Consider the following 9,618-nt stretch of genomic DNA (forward strand, 5'->3'; position numbering starts at 1 on the left):
GACGTCGAGTTGATGCACTACACCGGGAAAAAGGAGGTCCGACACGATTTTTTGAGGTATCCCATGACTATTACCACTTCAGTGTAAATGCCATATAAATAGAATAACAGCTATAACACTCACGATAAATTCGTCCCTTCCCGATATAATTGCACCAACATCTATATCCACAACTACATCTTTATCCACAGTTTTTCTTTTTTGAAGCGAGAGCACATATACCTCTTGGATAAAACTCATGGTCCCACTTGTTTACACACTTCTTCTTCTTCTTCTTCAAAGTCATGCCCCCGATGTGCATCTCTGAGTGGACCGAACAGATGGAAGCGTGGAGGTACAGCAGTTTGAACGCAATTTTTTTTTCTTCCCACTTCAGTCTAGTCAGCCAACAGTTTGGGTATCCAGCGCGCATATATTTTTGAGTAGCCCCGTTTATCAGTATTGGCTATCACACTGCCTTTACCGATAGAAAACTACGAACTCAATTCATTTGTTGTTACCTGGCAGTCGTCACGGATGATTTCGTCGACATATTGGGTGTGTAACATATGGATACGGTATCTGCTCTTTCGGACTTGGTGGTCTTGCAGCTCTAGAAGAATGAAATTGCAAAGAAATCCAGCGGAGAGTTGAAAATGTTTACCCAGACTGGAATTGAATGCGGGATCTCCTGGTTACATGACAGACGCTCTACCCGACTGCGCCATTGAGGGCACAGACGGTATTGCGACAGCAGGGACTTGTCTCTGGCACGCTCCCCGTGAGACCCACACTTCCAACTTTCTGTCCACGCACTAAATTTGTAGTGTCCCTGCCCACTATAATCATTACTCGCGGCAGTCAATCTACCGATTCCCGTAAGAGTTTGAGCAATGTGACTGCATCCGAACTGAGGAACATTATTGGCCGGTAAGCCTTATCTATATGAAGATGGTATCTGTTCTTTCGAACATGTCAGTAAGATGGAAATGTGGGGCTCAAGGGGAGTGTTGCAGAGATAAGTTCCGATAAGTTCCTGCAGTCGCCATATTCTCTATTCTCGATGGCTCAGTCGGATAGAGCGTTTGCCATGCAAGCAAAAGATCCCGGGTTCGAGTCCCGGGCGGGGCACATATTTTCCAGTCTCCCCGTTGAATTTTATCAACGCCTGTAAGCAGCTAATGGTCTGGATTTCATTGTAATTTCATTATTGGATGTGTAAAGTCACTGCTGTCGTTGGCCGGCCGCTTAGTGTTGCATCAGTCTACAGCTTTTGCCCTTCGGCCTTCAGCTTTTCCAGCAAAGAACCCATTGTCTAATTGTGCTTATGTGCAACGTAGCATCTACATACACCTTCAGTCTTTCACGAACTGCGACTTGTAGCTTCATCTTCTGCCGCTTTATATGTATGTCAAGGTCGACCATTACTGTTATTTGCTAACGTAGTAGGGTGAGCTGTATAAGTGCGTCACATTTGCGAATACTACGATGCCATCTTAACGAGGCTAAAAAGAAAAAATAATTAGAAGGCGAAAGATGCGAACGACCTCCGTGGGTGCTAGGGTTTAGTGCTTGTCGACGATGAGGTTGTTCGGAACGGAGCACAAGCTGATTTTGAGGAGAAGAAAATCGGTAGTGTCCTTTTTAGAGGAAACCTCGAAACGTCAAGACATTCTGTATGTGGATAATCTGTCACGGCCTTGCTTTTTTGTGGAAGAACCTCGCTGTGTCCTCCACTCTGCAGCACTGAATGAGTTATTGTGAAAGATCTTGGGGGATTAATACTGCGGACCGCGTCAGAGTGCGAACACGTCTCTTACCGCTCATACCGGCTAAACGTTCCATACAAGACTCAGGACCAGCTTTCTCGACTTTTTTCCCGTTGCATATCTCTTACTTCACAAATTTCACAGAGTATCCTTCGCATACCATTCACTCGAAACACGATGGTTTGCATCTTAGTCCCAGTCTGGTACGCAGTATAAGTCTGTCCGATAGTTCCACATTTTGCACAGTTTGGTGCTAGATGTAGTAACGTGAACTTACGATTACGAAAGGTAAAACTTCTATTCAATAAATTAACTCCAGTCAGTCGTGATTTTCAGAAGAGCTCCCATTTGTAGTTGTCTCCCATATAGTTTGACTAATGAAATTTGCCTTAACCTGAAAATTATTAAATTTAAAGAGATAGTGAAGTAGAACGAGAAACTTATTCCAGAAAGGAGAATTACCGGCACATGACGCACACTTTTTATTCTCTCACGTACATTTTCGAAAAACCTTCGGAATTCTCTGTTAACAGTATTGTTATTTGAAAATGAATGACTGTACTTCTCATATAAAAAATGAATTACACTCGTACTGAGACTCTTCAATGTTGTTACCACACTTCGTATATACGAGGGAAAGTCGCGAGTGAGGTGTGAGAGCCTTTCTAATGATTTTTATTATGATTCTAAAAAAGCTCATAAGTCTCAAGCAGTGGTCACCAGGTGCTAATGGAGCTCCTTTATTTTCATAACGCCTTCCGAGTCTAGCCCATCATCAGATAATGCAGTATGAGTACAATGCTGCGACAAAGAAGTCTTACGACTTAAAAGACATGAAGTATTATATTCACGTAAGGAAAGAAATACCGTAATGGCATGTAGAACGTTATTCGTCTGCTAGCTTTCTGCATGCCATTGCAGTATTTCCTTCCATATGTGAATATAGTACTTTATGTCTTACCACATTTCATGATACGTTTATCTCTGCATTTCTATGAGCTCCTGGTGTCAAATACGTAAGGATATCCATCTTCACTCCACTCACGTTTTCTGCACGTTTCAAGTGACACCTAACTACGACACAGTCTGAAAAACATGCGGCTGGTGAAAATGGTAGTGACTGTTACCGTCTACAGAATATCTATGACCTATAGCGGATAATCAAAGAATGCCTAATGCATTATGTCAGGATTGCTTTCTTTAGTTTATGACGCAGACACACAGTCGATGGGAACGCGCCTGTGTCTCACATATCGCAACCTTGTTTAATGACGGAAAACATTGCGCGAGACTGTTGCGATAAGATCTGTCCTCCAGATGATAACGTGCTGCGTATGAATGTTCGCTGACTCTTTTTCCAATATGCTGATAAACATTCTGTATATATGCTATATGATGACGAGAATCGTAAAGTGCGACTGGCAGAAATCACAATGGTAAGTAGAAGTTCATCAACATTTTCCGTTTAGTTTTCCAGTGGAGATACACTACTCAGAAAATAACAAAAATAATTCTAGTGAACGTTCTTTGAGCGCAGGAAAATTTAGTGACGATAGGTTTGCTTCTACAACATATTTCTCAGACGACCAACAAAGAGCGAAGTAAGGCGATCTTTGCTAATAGTCTACCGACAAATTTCGTTACATATCTTCCCGTATGTTTCCCACGTTAAGTTACTGAAGTACATCAATGTTCGCTGGTAGCAACCGGCTTGCGAAAAATGTTACCTTTTTGTCGTCTTCGATCCGAAGACTCGTTTTCTGTTACTCTTCTCGGTAATTAGTCAAGCCTCTCTACAATTTTTACCCTAGACACTTTCATCTATTACCAAAATGATGATTTCTTAATGTATCCTAGATATATCTTATCAACCGATACACTCTTGTCGTCAAGTTGTGCAGTAAATTTCTTTTGTCTCCCATTCGATTCACTACCTCGTCACTAGTTATTCGATCTACCCACATAATCTTCAACATTTTCATGTATCAGCACAATTAAAATATTTCTGTGTCATTCCTGTCTGAACTGTTAATCGTCCATGTTTTATTTCTGTACACGGCTACAATCCAGACAAATACCGTCAGAAAAAAGTTCTTAACGTTTAAATTTATATTTGACGTTACCGAATTTCTCTTTTTAAGAAATTCTATTCAACTTATTTCCAGTCTGCATTATACAGGGTATCCCAGAAACGTTGCGACGAACTTGGGAGTAGTGTAGAAATTGCCTCGAGGAATAAAGAAGAATAGGAAACCTTGTCCGGATACGCCATTCAACAGTCCCATTTCTGTACCAGTTGCAGTTAAACTTTCACTCCCTGTATTTCACCTCCGCTGTAAGGCGTAATGTAAAGACGTTGTCAAACTTTCAGGAAAGGTTCCTCATTAGAGGAATAACATGTGTTCTATGGACATGGGTCTGGAAACGCTTTATTTCCGTGTTGGAGCTCATTTATTACTTCTATTTATAATAAAATCAATCATGGGAAGCACAAAAAGTGTTATTCATACTTAACAAACAGAATGTAAAATTTAGTGCTGAATAACTCAAAAAAAATGGAAACAGAAAAATTTTTAGTGGCAAGGGAGTTCATTAATATGGGCTATCAAGAATCCTCACGAAATGGTACACTCGTGTCAAAAACAAAGTTTTTCTGTCAATTTTTGAGCTGACATTGTTGGTGACTACTTGTTAGGACCTCACGTTCTCCCACCGAAGCTCAACAGAGAAATTTAGCATGCTTTCTGAGAGAATACTCCATCTATTCTACTAGAACATCTATCTTTACAAAAGCATCAAAACATATACTTCATGCATGATGGAGTTCATCCTCATTTCAGTGTTAATGCTAAGCTTCTAAGTAAAAGATTCCACAACAGACGGATAGGCAGAGGTGGACCAGGTCCATGGCCTTCACTCTCTTTGGACCTAAACCCACTACACTTATATCTATGGGGCATATGAAAGCTCGTTAGTATGAACCCACGATACAACAAGTACAGTGTCTTTGTGCCCGTATTGTGAAAGATTGCGGAAAAAATACGCAGTGTCCAGGAACACATCAATACATCTGAGATTCAGTGGGACGGTGGATTGATGCACGGATCCTCGCTAACGGACAGCATTTTGAACATTTCATTTAGGAAAGTGTTTCTTACTATGTTGATACATTCTTTTCCTATGTGTTTCCCATTATTAATGTGTTGGAAAGTTGTAATAAATGAGCTCTAACACAAAAACAAAGCGTTTCTGGACCCATGCCCCTATAACTCATTTTCTTCCTCTATATATGAAAGATGTTTTCTGAAAATTTGGCCATAACATTTTTTACACCCTCTATAAACTGGGCATATAAAACTGTCATTTCCTATTAATAAAGTTCAGGCAGTGGAACTATAAGAGACATTAATATTCAATGTCTAAAAGAAGATTGTTGTGGCTCCACATGTAATTTACAAGAGCATTTAGTTCTTGAATACAAAGTCAGTGGTTTTGATTCTGATCTAAATGCTTTTTCAGCAGTATATGTGAAAACAATGGACTTGCTTAAGAGTGAGTTCTTTACAGATTCTGAGCCCTTTGTTGATTTCCAAGCGTGTGATCGGTTTGAATGTATTTATTACACTGAAATACTTGTGTCTCATTAAAACAAAGTGGTTGATTGGTACATTAAAGATGTATTATTCATACCATCTACAGTCTACCCACAAAATGCCATTCATTGCCATTTCAATTTTATTAAGTAGATAAAGCAGTCAAAACTTGGCTGTCTAAAGGAACTACCTCACATATTTATCCAAACTGTAACAAAAATTTTAAAATGATTGAATTCGCGTATTTCTACTGTGTTTGATAGCATAAAGTCAAAGTTAACTGCGATTTATTGAAAAAATATATATAATAAAATTTATATCTACTGTAGCTTTTATTTGGTGCTTTTTTAATTTCATTCCCTTGTAATATATTTTAATGTTGTTATTGCATTTATTACCCGTTAGCATTACTCGGGGCTGACGTTTGCTGATTGTGATGCTGATGTTGAAGTAGATGTGAAAATACTATACATAAGTTTTTTTCTGATGTTGTGTGCACACACACATGAAACGAAATTAAATGATGGGCCAGAAATGGAAAGAGAGAGAAGGCCATAGGAAATAAATATAAATATAAAAATATAAATCGAAGAGATGATGATGGGACGGATGTACGAATGTTGTAGGTAATTCTTTGAAGTTGTATGCACGCATTGAGGTGAAATTTATTGGCGAAGCAGTACAGAACTTACAGACGTGGAACATGATATAGTGTGTGTGTGTGTGTGTGTGTGTGTGTGTGTGTGTGTGTGTGTGTGTGTGTGATGGAGCCAATTTACACAATTCAGAGGCAACTATGTTTAAATATAGTCAGATTCAAGTGAAACTAACATGCTTTTCAACACGAAAATATTGTACATTACGCCATTTTACGCAAACATCTTTGAACTCGGTATCATTTTTACGCAGTTCAGGTGATTGGCTGCTTCGTTTTAATACCCGCTAAAGGACTACACTGTCACTGGCTACACTGAGATTACGGGAGGACGACGGTTCAATCCCGTCTCCGGCCATCCTGATTTAGGTTTTCCGTGATTTCCCTAAATCGTTTCAGGCAAATGCCGGGATGGTTCCTTTGAAAGGGCACGGCCGATTTCCTTCCCAATCCTTCCCTAACCCGAGCTTGCGCTCTGTCTCTAATGACTTCGTTGTCGACGGGACGTTAAACACTAACCACCACCACCACCACACTGAGATTAGCTTGACGTGGGAGGGGGATGGGGAAAGAGGGAGAGGGGGCTTGTCTTGTCATGTGATTATGATGAAGAAGATGTCATCGATAAGGGATGATGATGTCATGAGGGGAAACTCAAAAGTCATCTATAGCAAAGCCAAAAGTCAATGATCATTTGTGGTCCTGTTAGTTGTCATCCTATAGTTGATTGTATTACATGCTCAGGAAATACAATACTGAACAACTTAATAACTTAAGTGGGTACTGCCATGTCGTGGGGTGGGCTGACTCTGGTTCGTTGGTAGAACACCCACAAGATCCAAGAGATATATTAAAGAAACATCGCACACTACACTTGCCAGTTGTCTCCTGTAGTATTACTGTGCTGTAGAAGATCCTTACCAGACAGGATGGAGAAAGACATGGGTGCAGGGGACAGAGGTTCAAGGTTATGATAAGCGAGTTGGGATGGCTATCATTAAAGACTTTTACGTTGTGGGGAGTTTGTTCCACAAAATTTCAGTTCCCAACTTTCTCTTCCGAATATTTTGTTAACTACCACTTTCTAAGCGAGTAAAGACCATCGTGGTAAAGTAAGAGCAATCAGAGCTCACACAGAAATAATTAATTATTCGTTTTTCTGACACGGTATCCGAGATTGGAATGGTGGATAAATACACTGAAAGTGGTATATGTAGATGAACAGACTCCCGGTAGCAATATAAGTAAAGATATTGCCCCCATACTTGCACTTTACGCATACGTACATTGGTACAATAATACAGCTCCCACGTTATTTCATCACCATGACGCGACAGTTATCCGTCGCTTTCGTGTGACAGCGTGTTATACACACCGTAGCGCAGCACTGCCAAGAATGCCACGTTTCCTGCAGGTGCCGGTCAGAGCTCTGCTACTTGTGGTCGCCCTCGGGATGCTGCTGGCGGTCTGCACCACCGCTTCCACGGACGCGCCGCCCCACATATGACTGGATGCGAAGGAAGTTCCGACCACCACCCGTCATCTCCAGGGCTGGCGTCGAGGAGTTGTGGTTCAGGCAAAAACTAGATCACTTCGATTCTACCAACAACGCCATCTGGAGTCCGGTGTGTTAACACACTCACGCACATACTCTCTCTCTCTCTCTCTCTCTCTCTCTCTCTCTCTCTCTCTCTCTCTCTCTCTCTCTTCCTCTCTCTTAATCACTCACTCAATATAAACTTTTACCCCGCAGTATATACAGACGGAAAAAATCGCAGTGCCATAAAATAATTATTATGTGGAGTAACGAAATTCAGGGAATTTGTAAGTCTCGGTAACATATTTCAATGATTGACATTGCAAAATCACAGGTTAATGTAAGCGTAAGATACTCACCCGCAAATGTGAAACGCTGGTACATTAATAACCGGTGTAACAGTCATATTGTTGAATGAAAGCATGGAAATATCTTTGCATTGTGTTGCGTAGGTGTCGGATGGCAATTTGTGGGATCGATTTCTACACCCATTGCACTTGGTCGGTCAATACAGGATCGGTTATTACCGTTTGTGGGTATGTCCCATATGTCCTCGATTGGAGACAGATCTGGTGATTGGGCAGGCCGAGGCAACATGTCGACACTGTAGAGCATGTTGGGTTACAATAGCGGTGAGTGAGTGAGCATTACCCCGTTGGAAAACATCCCCTGTGATGTTGTTCGTGAGTGGCAATACAACAGGACGAATCACCAGATTGGTGTAAAAATTTGGAGTCGGGTTGCGTGGGGTACCCACAACAGTGGTCCTACTGTCATATGAAATCGCAACCCAGGTATAGGTCCAGTGTGTCTAGTTTGCAGGCAGGCTGGTTGCAGACCCACCTTGTAACGAACACATGGCCATCATTGGCACAGAGGCAGGAACAGCTGTCAGGAAACAAAAAAGATCCCCAAACGGCCCTACAATGAGCTCATATTTGACACCACTGAAGTCGCAAATGGTGGTGGTTTGGGGTCAGTGGAATGCGTGCTACAGGGCATCTGGCTCGGGGCTGTCCATGAAGTTACCAATTTGTGACAGTCGTTGTGTCACAGTGGTGCCAGCCGCTGCTCAGATTGCTCCTGCAGATGCAGTACGATGCGCCACACCCATACGCCGAATACCATGGTTCTCCCTCTCGATAGTTCCACGTAGCTGTCTGGTGTCCAGTCTAGTTACCACCAAACATTCTCGTGACCACCGTTGTCAGCAATCGTATTCAGTGACTACATTCCTACCACGTCTTTTTGCAATATCACACGACCTCGCTCAAACTGATTGAGGTGTTGATAATGCCTACTACGTCGTCTTAAAGACATTCTTCACTAACATCAAGTTACCTCGTCCAAACTCAAAGGTAACTAACGCTCACGAGTGGTATTGCATGTATTTGAAGAAAACCTTATTTGCGTTCTCAGAGTGGCGCTAATAGTCACTTTTATGCGAAGACGCGAAATTTGAATAGACATCATCTTTATAATGTAGAAACACGTCTACCAACTTTCGTTTACGTCGGACAACTCCTTCTTCACACGGTAATTTTTTCCCGTCAATATATAACGTAGATTCCTGCAACTACACAGTTAATGTGTCAGCCCAAAGACAGTCTCTCTCCGGGGTGTAGATACTATGGCTGGTTCAAATGGCTCTGAGCACTATGGGACTTAACATCTATGGTCATCAGTCCCCTAGAACTTAGAACTACTTAAACCTAACTAACCTAAGGACATCACACAACACCCAGTCATCACCTAGATACTATAATAGGGCCCCGAACTAACTAGCTTATCCATCCCAAATATTCAAAAATGTATTGGGTTATCAATATTGTGTTAGGATTTACACATAAACACATTTTTAACAGTCTTCATTTATTATGGCACGTGAAAGACTAAAACAAATAAAATTATATAAAGGTTATTGGCCCTTGGTTTGGTTAAATACCGATGAGGTTTTCGTCGAGTCCTGTTCTGTCACTGACATGTGGTGACTATCTCGAGCTGTCGAGCTGCCAGCCGCGTCCATGGGCTACACAGCCATTGGCCTTCGGACGAATGCTGCTCGGTCTTTGTCAAATGGTGACT

At 41.5% G+C, this 9,618-nt stretch overlaps 1 non-coding gene across 1 annotated transcript; it reads left to right on the forward strand.

Moving 5' to 3' along the window:
• The first annotated feature begins 1,036 nt into the window (after window positions 1-1,036).
• Trnaa-ugc lies at window positions 1,037-1,110 on the forward strand. The gene has a single exon. It is a non-coding gene; the product is annotated as a tRNA-Ala (tRNA).
• Window positions 1,111-9,618: the final 8,508 nt, after the last annotated feature.

Source organism: Schistocerca americana, chromosome 4 (assembly GCF_021461395.2).
Source record: "Schistocerca americana isolate TAMUIC-IGC-003095 chromosome 4, iqSchAmer2.1, whole genome shotgun sequence".
NCBI classification, from domain to species: domain Eukaryota; kingdom Metazoa; phylum Arthropoda; class Insecta; order Orthoptera; family Acrididae; genus Schistocerca; species Schistocerca americana.